This window comes from Salvelinus fontinalis, chromosome 24 (assembly GCF_029448725.1).
Source record: "Salvelinus fontinalis isolate EN_2023a chromosome 24, ASM2944872v1, whole genome shotgun sequence".
NCBI classification, from domain to species: domain Eukaryota; kingdom Metazoa; phylum Chordata; class Actinopteri; order Salmoniformes; family Salmonidae; genus Salvelinus; species Salvelinus fontinalis.
The window spans coordinates 29,567,134-29,579,410 of record NC_074688.1 but is presented as its reverse complement, the minus strand read 5'-3'; positions in this window follow the sequence as shown (position 1 = coordinate 29,579,410).

Sequence of the window (12,277 nt, the reverse complement as noted above, 5' to 3'; positions counted from 1 at the left end):
CTCCACACAATGACTGACCCACCGCCAAACCGGTCATGCTGGAGGATGTTGCAGGCAGCAGAACGTTCTCCACGGCGTCCCCATACTCTGTCACGTCTGTCACATGTGCTCAGTGTGAAACTGCTTTAATCTGTGAAGAGCACAGGGCGCCAGTGGCGAATTTGCCAATCTTGGTGTTCTCTCTGGCAAATGCCAAACGTCCTGCACGGTGTTGGGCTGTAAGCACAACCCCCACCTGTGGACGTCGGGCCCTCATACCACCCTCATGGAGTCTGTTTCTGACCGTTTGAGCAGACACATGCACATTTGTGGCCTGCTGGAGGTCATTTTGCAGGGCTCTGGCAGTGCTCCTCCTTGCACAAAGGCAGAGGTAGCGGTCCTGCTGCTGGGTTGTTGCCCTCCTACGGCCTCCTCCACGTCTCCTGATGTACTGGCCTGTCTCCTGGTAGCGCCTCCATGCTCTGGACACTACGCTGACAGACACAGCAAACCTTCTTGCCACAGTTTGCATTGATGTGCCATCCTGGATAAGCTGCACTACCTGAGCCACTTGTGTGGGTTGTAGACTCCGTCTCATGCTACCACTAGAGTGAAAGCACCGCCAGCATTTAAAAGTGACCAAAACATCAGACAGGAAGCATAGGAACTGAGAAGTGGTCTGTGGTCACCACCTGCAGAACAACTCCTTTATTGGGGGTGTCTTGCTAATTGCCTATAATTTCCACCTGTTGTCTATTCCATTTGCACAACAGCATGTGAAATTTATTGTCAATCAGTGTTGCTTCCTAAGTGGACAGTTTGACTTCACAGAAGTGTGATTGACTTGGAGTTACATTGTGTTGTTTAAGTGTTCCCTTTATTTTTTTGAGCAGTGTATATTATTCCCACTGAGAGTAAAGTCTTAATACTGTCAACAAATAAATTCTGTCAATAATGCTTGTATTTACACGAATCCCCCCCCAAAAATGTGGGTTAATAACTTGTGATAACACATCTATGTGCTTATAACCAGGCCTCCTCAATGTATCTCAAAATAAATGTATATTCACGACCACTTGGAAGAAAATGTATTGTTTCATTGATGCAATAACAGTAATATGCATGTAGAAAGTATGGTTGAATGTAGGCTACCCATTTAGAGTGATATAACATGCATAAACAAGATACAAGAAATAATGAGCAGAAATACCACATTGTGAATTTCTATTTAATCACTACATTTTTTCAAAGTCAAAGTTTAACATATATTATTTATTCATATTCTGACATTTTGACTGTTTTATGGTGGTTTGAATTATGATTTTAGTAATGGCACGAATTAGGCTATGTTTAGCTTCAGGCAGTAAATCAAATCATTTACACTTGTCATTGGACAAACCTTGCATCTAGAGTTGGATTGACATATTGACCAGCCAACCATTGATTGTAGCTTTGTTGGCCCTTCCCTCTCTGTAGTAGTGGTAGTATTATGATTTTTTCTACCAGCATAAAAGGATAAACATTACGGATTAGCCTACATTATTGCGGAGCTACATTATTGCAGTATTGGGTTCATTGGAAGTGCAAAGTTCAATAACTGACACCTCAAACTAGTTTTTAACTATTTCATTTCAGTGGCAGGGATAGCTATGTTTGTTTTGCAACAATGTTTGTTTTGCAACAATAGAGTAGCACGTGCAAGTAAAATAAAACATTTTCCCAGTTCGCCGCATTGAGTTTCTTGTTAAAGTTACATATTTGGTAGTTATTCACCTGTATTCAGTCACCCCTGGGGGATTTAGCTTTGAATGGAAAGATCCTCCAACAAAGACTTCATTCTTTATGTAAAATGCTCACCTGCCATGCATGGCTGTCAAGTTCACCAAGTTTGAAAGTGTAAGTTTGTCTTAAGGGTGCAGTACGGCTTTAAGAAAATAAGTTTACTGTGAATATCAAATAACATGTTAACAGCCAGAGAGACGTGTGTATTGGAGGCGTGCTAAGATGTGGGTGTGTGAAAACTAGTCTAACCAGCTCTGTTATGGTGTCTAAAATGGTCAGAGTGAGATGTTCTCACTAAAATGGTCAGAGTGAGGTGTTCTTAATGCAGCATGCGTAAAAAAAATGTTTCTGGTCCTGATGAGAGAAAGATAACTGTCGAGAAATCTTCCATCGAGACCAGACAGAAAGCTTTCAGAACCTGTACTCCTCATCTGGCCTTGCTGCTCAACTTCTCTTTCGTCTGTTTCTTAAATCTGCTCCACAGTAGACTTGATGGGCCTATGAAAAATGTTCCAACTGTACCCACTATTTCATCGGTGTACTATCGCATATTAAGTCAAATTGTATTTGTCACATGGTGTAGACCCTACCGTGAAATGCTTACTTAGAAGACCTTAACTAACAATGTGGTTTAAGAAATAAAGTTAAGAAAATATTTACTAAATAAACTAAAGTAAAAGTTAAAGAATGACACAATAAAATAACAATAACGAGGCTATATACAGGGGATAACGGTACCAAGTCAATGTGCGGGGGTACAGGTTAGTTGAGGTAATTTGTACATGTAGGTAGGGGTAAAGTGACTGTGCATAGACAATTAACAGTGAGTAGCAGCAGTGTAAAAACAAAAGGGGTGGGGGGTCTTATGGCTTGGGGGTGAAGGTGTTAAGGAGCCTTTTGGACCTAAACTTGGCACTCTGGTACCGCTTGCTGTGCGGTAGCAGACAAAACAGTCTATGACTTGGATGACTTGAGTCTTTGAATCTGATCTGATGTGCCAACCACTTTTAAATCCTATTGTGTATGGATTTAGGATGGCTAAAATCAGACAAGCTTATAAAAACATACTACCAGCTGTCTGTATCCTTAAACAAAAGCTAAACATTAGTGTGACCTTTTTTGTCCTGATTTTTAGATTTTTGTGATGTTGACTTGTGTGTATTGTCACTTATACAGTAGGTGTAATAATGAATGGAGGTAAGGATGTTAAAAATCAGACTTGTAAAACATTTGCTGATTTGTATAATATTGTCATTTACCTTTTATTCACTTGCTGATCTCTATTGACTACCTTTAAAGCAGGCCTTAAGACTCATCTCTATGAGTCGTCCCTTCTTTCTAGACTTTGATTGTTGCTTTCATGATTTGTTTATCTTTTTATGCACTTTGAGATTATTATTTTATAATGAAAAGCACTTTACAAATGTAATAAATTATTATTATAATACATATAAGAAAAAACAGAAGTTCATTACTTTGAATTCCTTACTTACATTTACAGTTTTGCCAAAAACTGCTTTATCGTACTATAAGGGCACAAGTCGAGACCCAAATGCAGATACAGGAGGCAGATGTTTGCCGCTCGAGCTCTTCTCCAGGTATGTCGACAGCGGAGGACAAACATCTGGGCCGAGGGTACGTTGACCTCCTGCTCTTGTTCTGGGAAGAGCGGAGGCTGATACTCCATTAAACACTCAAAAGGGGAGAGTCCTGTGGCTGAACAGGGAAGTGTGTTCCGGGCATACTCCACCCAGACCAGTTGTCGGCTCCAGGTATTAGGGTTGGTTGAGACCAGGCATCTTAGGGTGGTTTCCAGGTCCTGGTTAGCTCGCTCCAACTGGCCGTTGATTGGGGATGGATTCCAGAGGACAGGAGGGCCAACGACCCAATAAGGGTGCAGAATGCCTTCGAGAACTGAGGACCCTGGTTGGAGACCGTGGCCACCGGGAGTCCATGGATCTGGAAGATGTGCTGCACCATAAGCTGGGCTGTTTTCTTGACAGAGGGCAGTTTGGGGAGAGGGATGAAATGGGCGGCCTTGGAGAACCGATCCACTACCGTCAGAATGACACTGTTGCCATCAGACGGAGGGAGCCCAGTGACAAAGTCCAGAGAGATATGGGACCATGAGGGACAGGTAGCGGCTGAAGGAGGCCAGAAGGAGCTTGCCGTGGAGTCTTGTTCTGAGCACACACAGTGCACGTGGCGACGAAGGCAGATACATCAGGAACCATTGTGTGTCACGGTTTTCTAAAGTAGAACCCAGAAGCAGACCAGGACAAGGAGAGTAGGACGAAGGTGAGTATTTATTTACAAGTTTAAACGGAGAGGTAGAAAGATCCAGGTGGCGGAGCGGGCAGCGGAGGTGAGTTGATGGGAGTGAATAGGCAGATCCAAGGGAGTAACAGAAGCCACCAACGACCAGGCAGGGATGGGGTAAGTGTTCCGGGTGAATGACTGTAGACAGAACAAACGGAGGTAAGTTCAAGGCAAGCAAGACGTACAAAACAACAAAACAAACTCTATCAAATTGGAGGCTGATACACTGGCACAACCTACTGTTCATGGCTAACGATCCGGCAGGGAATGGATGTCAGGTCAGAGCTTATGAAGTGGAGGGGTGATGATCAGGACCAGGTGTGCAGATAGCTGATGGGATACAGGTGCGGGTAATCAGAGATCTCCCAACTAGCTACGTCGCCCGGCAACCAGACAGGGTGCGTTCCAGGACACCGGAAAAACACACCAGGACAGAACACAGGCAAAAACAGACTCAGGAAGCGGGATTCGTGACATTTTGGGCCACCAAAAACGTTGTCGGAGGAAGGCTAGCATACGACGGGAACCTGGATGACAGGTCAGCCTGGAGGAATGAGCTCATTCCAGGACACGGGACCGGACAGAGTTAGGGAAAAATAACCGGTTAGCCGGGCCCCCTTCAAGTTTAGGCTGGTAACGTTGTGCCTTGCGGACCAAGGTTTCAATACCCCAACCCACTGAAGCGGCAAGGCATGAGGTGGGGAGAATGGTTTTGGAGACCGAGTGTGTGGCAGAGGAACTGTATAGGCGGAGAGGGTGTCAGGCTTCACATTTTTGGACCCTGGGCAGCAGGAAATGGTGAAGTTGAATCTTGTAAACAATAAAGCCCACCGGGCCGCCTGGAGATAAGGCACTTGGATGTACGGAGATATTCCAAATTTTTGGGTCGGTCCAAACCAAGAATGGCTGCTCTGCTCCTTCCAGCCAGTGCCTCCACTGGCTAGAGCGGTGGATTTCACACTTCTCAGCTTTCACAAACAATTGATTCTTCATGAGGCGCTTAAGGACTTGTCTGACATGAAGAACGTGTTCTTGGGCAGACCGGGGGGAAAAACAGAGCCTGGAAGACAGTTGGCGAGTCCAAATGGCATGACCTGGTTCTCATAATGTCCACTGGCTGTGTTAAATACTGTCTTCCACTCATCTCCACTCAAAAATGGTGGCCCCCTGGAGATGTTCTAAAGCCGAGGAGAGGAGTGGTAAGGGGTAATTCTTGATCGTTATATCATTCAGACCCCGGTAATCAATGAACAGACGCAGGGCCTTGTCCATCTTCTCCACAAAGAAAAACTCTGCGCCGGTAGGAGATGCAGACGGACGGATGCCTCCAGTAGTCAGAGACTCCTCTATGTACTCCTCCATGGCCTTGGTCTCCGGGCCAGATAGAGAATATAGCCGACCACAAGGTGTTGTGGTGCATGGGAGGAGATCAATGGCACAATCATAAGGATGGTGCGGGAGAAGAGAAGTAGCACGTGCCTTACTGAAGACCTCCAGGAGGTCATCGTACTCAGTGGGAACGGCAGAGACATCCGAGGCTTTGCTTACATCCTGAGGGGGACGTCTCAAAGACGGCTGTGTCGCCGACGGGAACGAAGAGAGCTGGAGTTCGAAAATGAGGGAACTCAGGGAAAGCAATGCCGGCAGGTACTAGGATCACCTGCATAACGCTCCGGAGGAGGTAAGCTGGGTTTTTGGGGATCCGGGGAAGGTTGAACAAATCCACTAGAAGTAGAAAGGTTACGCGGTGGTTGGGAGGTCTCAAATGTGGCATGCTGCCTATGAGCTAATTCACCAATTTGCTCCGATATGGCCTTGAACCCTTGGTCGTGGCGTTCCGTAAGGGAACAAAGCCCTTCCAAGAGGTCCTGAAGTTGCTCCTCATGCCTCCCAATGGTGACTCACTGCAGGGAGACAACGTGACGAAGCTGGTCCAAGTCTGCTGGGTCTGTCATGGCCAGTTTGTACTACAAGGGCACAAGGCGAGACCCAATTGCAGACACAGGAGGCAGATGGGAGGCTCCGAGGCAGACACAGGAGGCTCCAATATTTATTATAACAAAAGGGTAAGCAAAAAGCAGGTCGGGGACAGGCGAGAGTTCATAAACCAGGTCAGAGTCCAAACAGTACCAGGCGATAGGCAGGCTCGAGGTCCCGATAGGCAGGCTCGAGGTCAGGACAGGCAGGAGTTCAGTCTAAGTAAGTAACAAATCTAGAAATGCAAAGTTGTCTGGATCGATACACTGGATGTAAATGTATAAAAGGTAAGCCCACCTTATTCCCCACCTGGTACCATTTCGTCCATCCCTAATGGAAAATAGGCCCAGTATGGTATATACAGTACAAGCTTGGCGATTATTTCACATTTTGAGAGAAAAATCTAGAGAAATAACATAGCATGAAAAAAAACGATATTTTGTCTGAAATGTTCTGAGGGCCAGTTGATCTACTGTATGCAACATGACATCTGTGTGCCAGCTATCTGACAGATGACTTGTTTTGTTATTCCTCAGAAATGTCAAGTCATACCAGAAAGGCAACTACCTGGCACACAAGAGAAACCTGTTGTCAAATATGGATAGCTTATTCTGTCCTAACAAATTCCAGATACTAACAAATATACTGCATATACTTTATTTCGTTTTAATTGAGAAATCGGCGGACCAGATATACATTTACATTTTAGTCATTTAGCAGACGCTCATATCCAGAGCGACATACAGTTAGTGCATTCATCTTAAAATAGCTAGTTGGGACAACCACACACCAATCTTGTTTTTTTAAGGTCACTGTGCAGATATGTTTGACCCACTGAATAAAATAATACAGTAAGGTTAATGATGATGTATTGTATGTATAACACACATTGGTAATGTACTCGAAAAAATAAGCCAATAACAAGAGCATAAAAAACATGTTTATTGAGTCAGTAGGTACATGGTCATTAGTCCCCTCTATCACATTGTTCCCTGGGACCCAATTAATGGACCTAATTACCTGTAGAGACCTGAGGGGCTGAAGGAGAGGCACGGCTTGTCTTGATTGCATACCAAAATGTACCCTATTCCCTATGTTGACCAGATTCCTCTGGTCAAAAGTGGTGCACTATATAGGGAATAGAGTGCCATTTGTGACACACGCCTTCTGTCATCGTCTCTGGGAGTGTAGACCCTGAAAGTGTACTGAAGGTCTAGGATATCCAAGAGTGACAATAAGGGTCCTCACTTTTACCTGAGCAGGAATAGCTCTGGGCCTAGGTTTTAATATATATCTATGACTTAGGGTCCAGAGTTATTCTTTGTTTTCCCTGGTTAGGTTATATGGTCTGGGAAACTGTTCCTTTGTCAGAGGATTTGGATTGGTTTCACTGAACCATTTCTTTCTTGTACATGGTGCACAATACATAGCACACAAACTCCTGCTAAAGAGTTAATGATAGATATGATAGCTTTGCCAGCCCAGCACATTGGTGATGTCACCGACTTCTTCTACAGTGTAAATTACCAGGCTAGAGGGTCCCCACACATACAGTTGAGGTCGGAAGTTTACATACACCTTAGCCAAATTCATTTAAACTCAGTTTTTCACAATTGCTGACATTTAATCCTAAAATCCCCTGTCTTAGTTCAGTTAGGATCACCACTTTATTTTAAGAATGTGAAATGTCAGAATAATGGAAGAGAGAATTATTTCTTTCAGCTTTTATTTCTTTCATCACATTCCAAGTAGGTCAGAAGGTTACATGCACTCAATTAGTATTTGGTAGCATTGCCTTTAAATTGTTCAACTTGGGTCAAACATTTTGGGGTAGCCTTCCACAAGCTTCCCACAATAAGTTGGGTGAATTTTGGCCCATTCCTCCTGACAGAGCTGGTGTAACTGAGTCAGGTTTGTAGGCCTCCTTGCTCGCACATGCTTTTTCAGTTCTGCCCACAAATTTTCTATAGGATTGAGGTCAGGGCTTTGTGATTGCCACTCCAATACCTTGACGTTGTCGTCCTTAAGCCATTTTGCCACAACTTTGGAAGTATGCTTGGGGTCATTGTCCATTTGGAAGACCCATTTGCGACCAAGCTTTAACTTCGTCACTGATGTCTTGAGATATTGCTTCAATATGTCTACTATATGTGGACTGGTGCACTTCAATATGATGTGCACCAGTCCCTCCTGCAGCAAATCACCCCCACAACATGATGCTGCCACCTCCTTGTTTCACGGTTGGGATGGTGTTCTTCGGCTTGCAAGCGTCCCCTTATAGCCATACAAATCAAATCAAATCAAATTTATTTATATAGCCCTTCGTATATCAGCTGATATCTCAAAGTGCTGTACAGAAACCCAGCCTAAAACCCCAAACAGCAAGCAATGCAGGTGTAGAAGCACGGTGGCTAGGACAAACTCCCTAGAAAGGCCAAAACCTAGGAAGAAACCTAGAGAGGAACCAGGCTATGAGGGGTGGCCAGTCCTCTTCTGGCTGTGCCGGGTGGAGATTATAACAGCACATGGCCAAGTTGTTCAAATGTTCATAGATGACCAGCAGGGTCAAATAATAATAATCACAGTAGTTGTCGAGGGTGCAGCACCTCAGGAGTAAATGTCAGTTGGCTTTTCATAGCCGATCATTAAGAGTATCTCTACCGCTCCTACGGTCTCTGGAGAGTTGAAAACAGCAGGTCTGGGACAGGTAGTACGTCCTGTGAACAGGTCAGGATTCCATAGCCGCAGGCAGAACAGTTGAAACTGGAGCAGCAGCACGGCCAGGTGGACTGGGGACAGCAAGGAGTCATCATGTCAGGTCGTCCTGAGGCATGGTCCTAGGGCTCAGGTCCTCAGAGAGAAAGAAAGAGAAAAAGAGAGAATTAGAGAGAGCATACTTAAATTCACACAGGACACCGGAATAGACAGAAGTACTCCAGATATAACAAACTGACCCTAGCCCCCCGACACATAAACTAATGCCGCATAAATACTGGAGGCTGAGACAGGAGGGGTCAGGAGACACTGTGGCCCCATCCGATGATACCCCCGGACAGGGCCAAACAGGAAGGATATAACCCCACCCACGTTGCTAAGGCACAACCCCCACACCACTAGAGGGATACCTTCAACCACAAACTTACCATCCTGAGACAAGGTCGAGTATAGCCCACAAAGATCTCCGCCACGGCACAACCCAAGAGGGGGCGCCAACCCAGACAGAAAGATCACGTCAGTGACTCAACCCACTCAAGTGACGCACCCCTCCTAGGGACGGCATGAAAGAGCACCAGTAAGCCAGTTACTCAGCCCCTGTAATATGGTTAGAGGTAGAGAATCCCAGTGGAGAGAGGGGAGAAGGGTGCGAAAGACAAAAGGCACTACACAGTTGATAATTCTAACAATTGAAATGCCTATCCTTTGCACATGAACGCTCACTCTTTCGGGAATAATTGCAATCAATATATATATATATACACTGCTCAAAAAAATAAAGGGAACACTTAAACATCACAATGTAACTCCAAGTCAATCACACTTCTGTGAAATCAAACTGTCCACTTAGGAAGCAACACTGATTGACAATAAATTTCACATGCTGTTGTGCAAATGGAATAGACAACAGGTGGAAATTAGAGGCAATTAGCAAGACACCCCCAATAAAGGAGTGGTTCTGCAGGTGGTGACCACAGACCACTTCTCAGTTCCTATGCTTCCTGGCTGATGTTTTGGTCACTTTTGAATGCTGGCGGTGCTTTCACTCTAGTGGTAGCATGAGACGGAGTCTACAACCCACACAAGTGGCTCAGGTAGTGCAGCTCATCCAGGATGGCACATCAATGCGAGCTGTGGCAAGAAGGTTTGCTGTGTCTGTCAGCGTAGTGTCCAGAGCATGGAGGCGCTACCAGGAGACAGGCCAGTACATCAGGAGACGTGGAGAAGGCCGTAGGAGGGCAACAACCCAGCAGCAGGACTGCTACCTCCGCCTTTGTGCAAGGAGGAGCTTTGCCAGAGCCCTGCAAAATGACCTCCAGCAGGCCACAAATGTGCATGTGTCTGCTCAAACGGTCAGAAACAGACTCCATGAGGGTGGTATGAGGGCCCGACGTCCACAGGTGGGGGTTCTATCAACACATTGACTGTTGTACTCGTTCTGCTAAAACGCTCTACCTCTAATACTCCCTCTTCCCGGGATGCATACAAGGGCCTCCCCACCCTCCCTTCGGCAAATCAGATCAGAACTCCATTTTGCTCATCCCGTCCTATAGGCAGAAACCCAAACAGGAAGTACCTGTGCTAAGGTCTATTCAACGTTGGTCTGATCAATCGGAATCCATGCTTCAAGATTGTTTTGATCACGCGGACTGGGATATGTTCCGGGTAGCCTCTGAGAATAACATTTACATATAAAAGACATGGTGACTGAGTTTATACAGGAAGTGTATAGAGGATGTTCTTCCAAATGTGACTATTAAAACCTACCCAAACCAGAAACCATGGATAGATGGCAGCATTCGTGTAAAAATGAAAGCCACTGCATTTAACCATGGCAAGGTGACTGGGATTATGGTTGAATACAAACAGTGTAGTTATTCCCTCAGTAAAGAAATCAAACAGGCAAAAATATCAGTACAGAGACAAAGTGGAGTCGCAATTCAACGGCTCAGACACAAGACGTATGTGCCAGGGTCTACAGACAATCACGGACTACAAAGGGAAAACCAACCACGTCGCAGACACCGACATCTTGCTCCCGGACAAGTTAAACACCTTCTTCACCCACTTTGAGGATAACACAGTGCCACCGACGCAGCCCGCTCTCATTCTCCATGGCCGACATAAGTAAGACATTTAAGCGTGTTAACTTCTCGAAAGGCTGCCCGGCCCAGACGGCATCCCTAGATGCGTCCTCAGAGCATGCACAGACCAGCTGGCAGGAGTGTTTACAGATATATTCAATCTCTCCCTATCCCAGTCTGCTGTCCCCACTTGCTTCAAGATGTCCACCATAAAGATCATAACACCTCTACCTTACCTGACACGCTACACACTTTTCAATTTGCATACCGCCCCAATGCATCCACAGACGATGCAATTGCCATCACATTGCACACTGCCCAATCCCATCTGGCCAAGAAGAATGTCCAGATGTAAGAATGCTGATCATTGACTGTAAATCAGCCTTCAACACCATAGTACCCTCCAAGCTCATCATTAATCTCGCAGCTCTGTGTCTGAACCCCGCTGTTACGGATACAAGTATCCTGTGTGTATTTCTTTTCTCTCCTTCTCCCCTTCTCACAGGTGGCAATCATCATTCCCCAATCAGTCATCAATCAGTCACTAATCGGAAGACACCTGCTCCTTTTCCCTTACCCAATCACATTCCCTTTCCCTTGGTTTAAAAACTCTTTCTCTCTTGTTTTCTCTGGAGCAATCTCTCTGTAAATGCCATATGTCTGTAGATCTCTTGTGTGGTTTAGCACCGACATGTCACTTTGTCCCCACCTGTGACTATTGTTTTTGTTATGGTGTTTGAGTGTTTGTTTGATGGTGGGAAAAGGGGGTAACCAGACAGGTCGCCCATGGGCATGCACTACCCGTAGGTAAACTTTGTTAATACACTAGTTAGAACTGGACGGACCACCCACTGTATTTTTGGTTAGTTAGTTAGCTGTTGTTGAAGTAGGCTAGTCTAGCTTAGGGGTGTTTTGGGATATTTGTTCCTTTCCCCCCCATTACCGTGTGTTTACTAATAAACCCTGGGAGTTTGTCGGTAGATTTAAGTTGACGTGGTTATTTGTTCTCACTCTTACTTTTTCACTACTATAATTTGCATGAGTTATGTTACGGGTCTCGTTACCATCCCCCCTGTGTAACTGGGTCCTGCTACTTCCTGACGGGCCACCCCCAGGTGGTGAAGGTAGGAAACAACACCTCCACTTTGCACAAGGGTGTGTGCTCAGCCTCTCCATTGACTACCTTTAAAGCAGGCCTTAAGACTCATCTCTATGAGCTGTCCATTATTTCTATACTTTGATTGTTGCTTTCATGATTTGTTTATCTTTTTATGCACTTTGAGATGATTATTTTATAATGAAAAGCACTTTACAAATATCATAAATTATTATTATAATATATATAAGAAATAACAGAAGTTCATTACTTTGAATTCCTTACTTACATTTACAGTTTTGCCAAATACTGCTTTATCGTACAA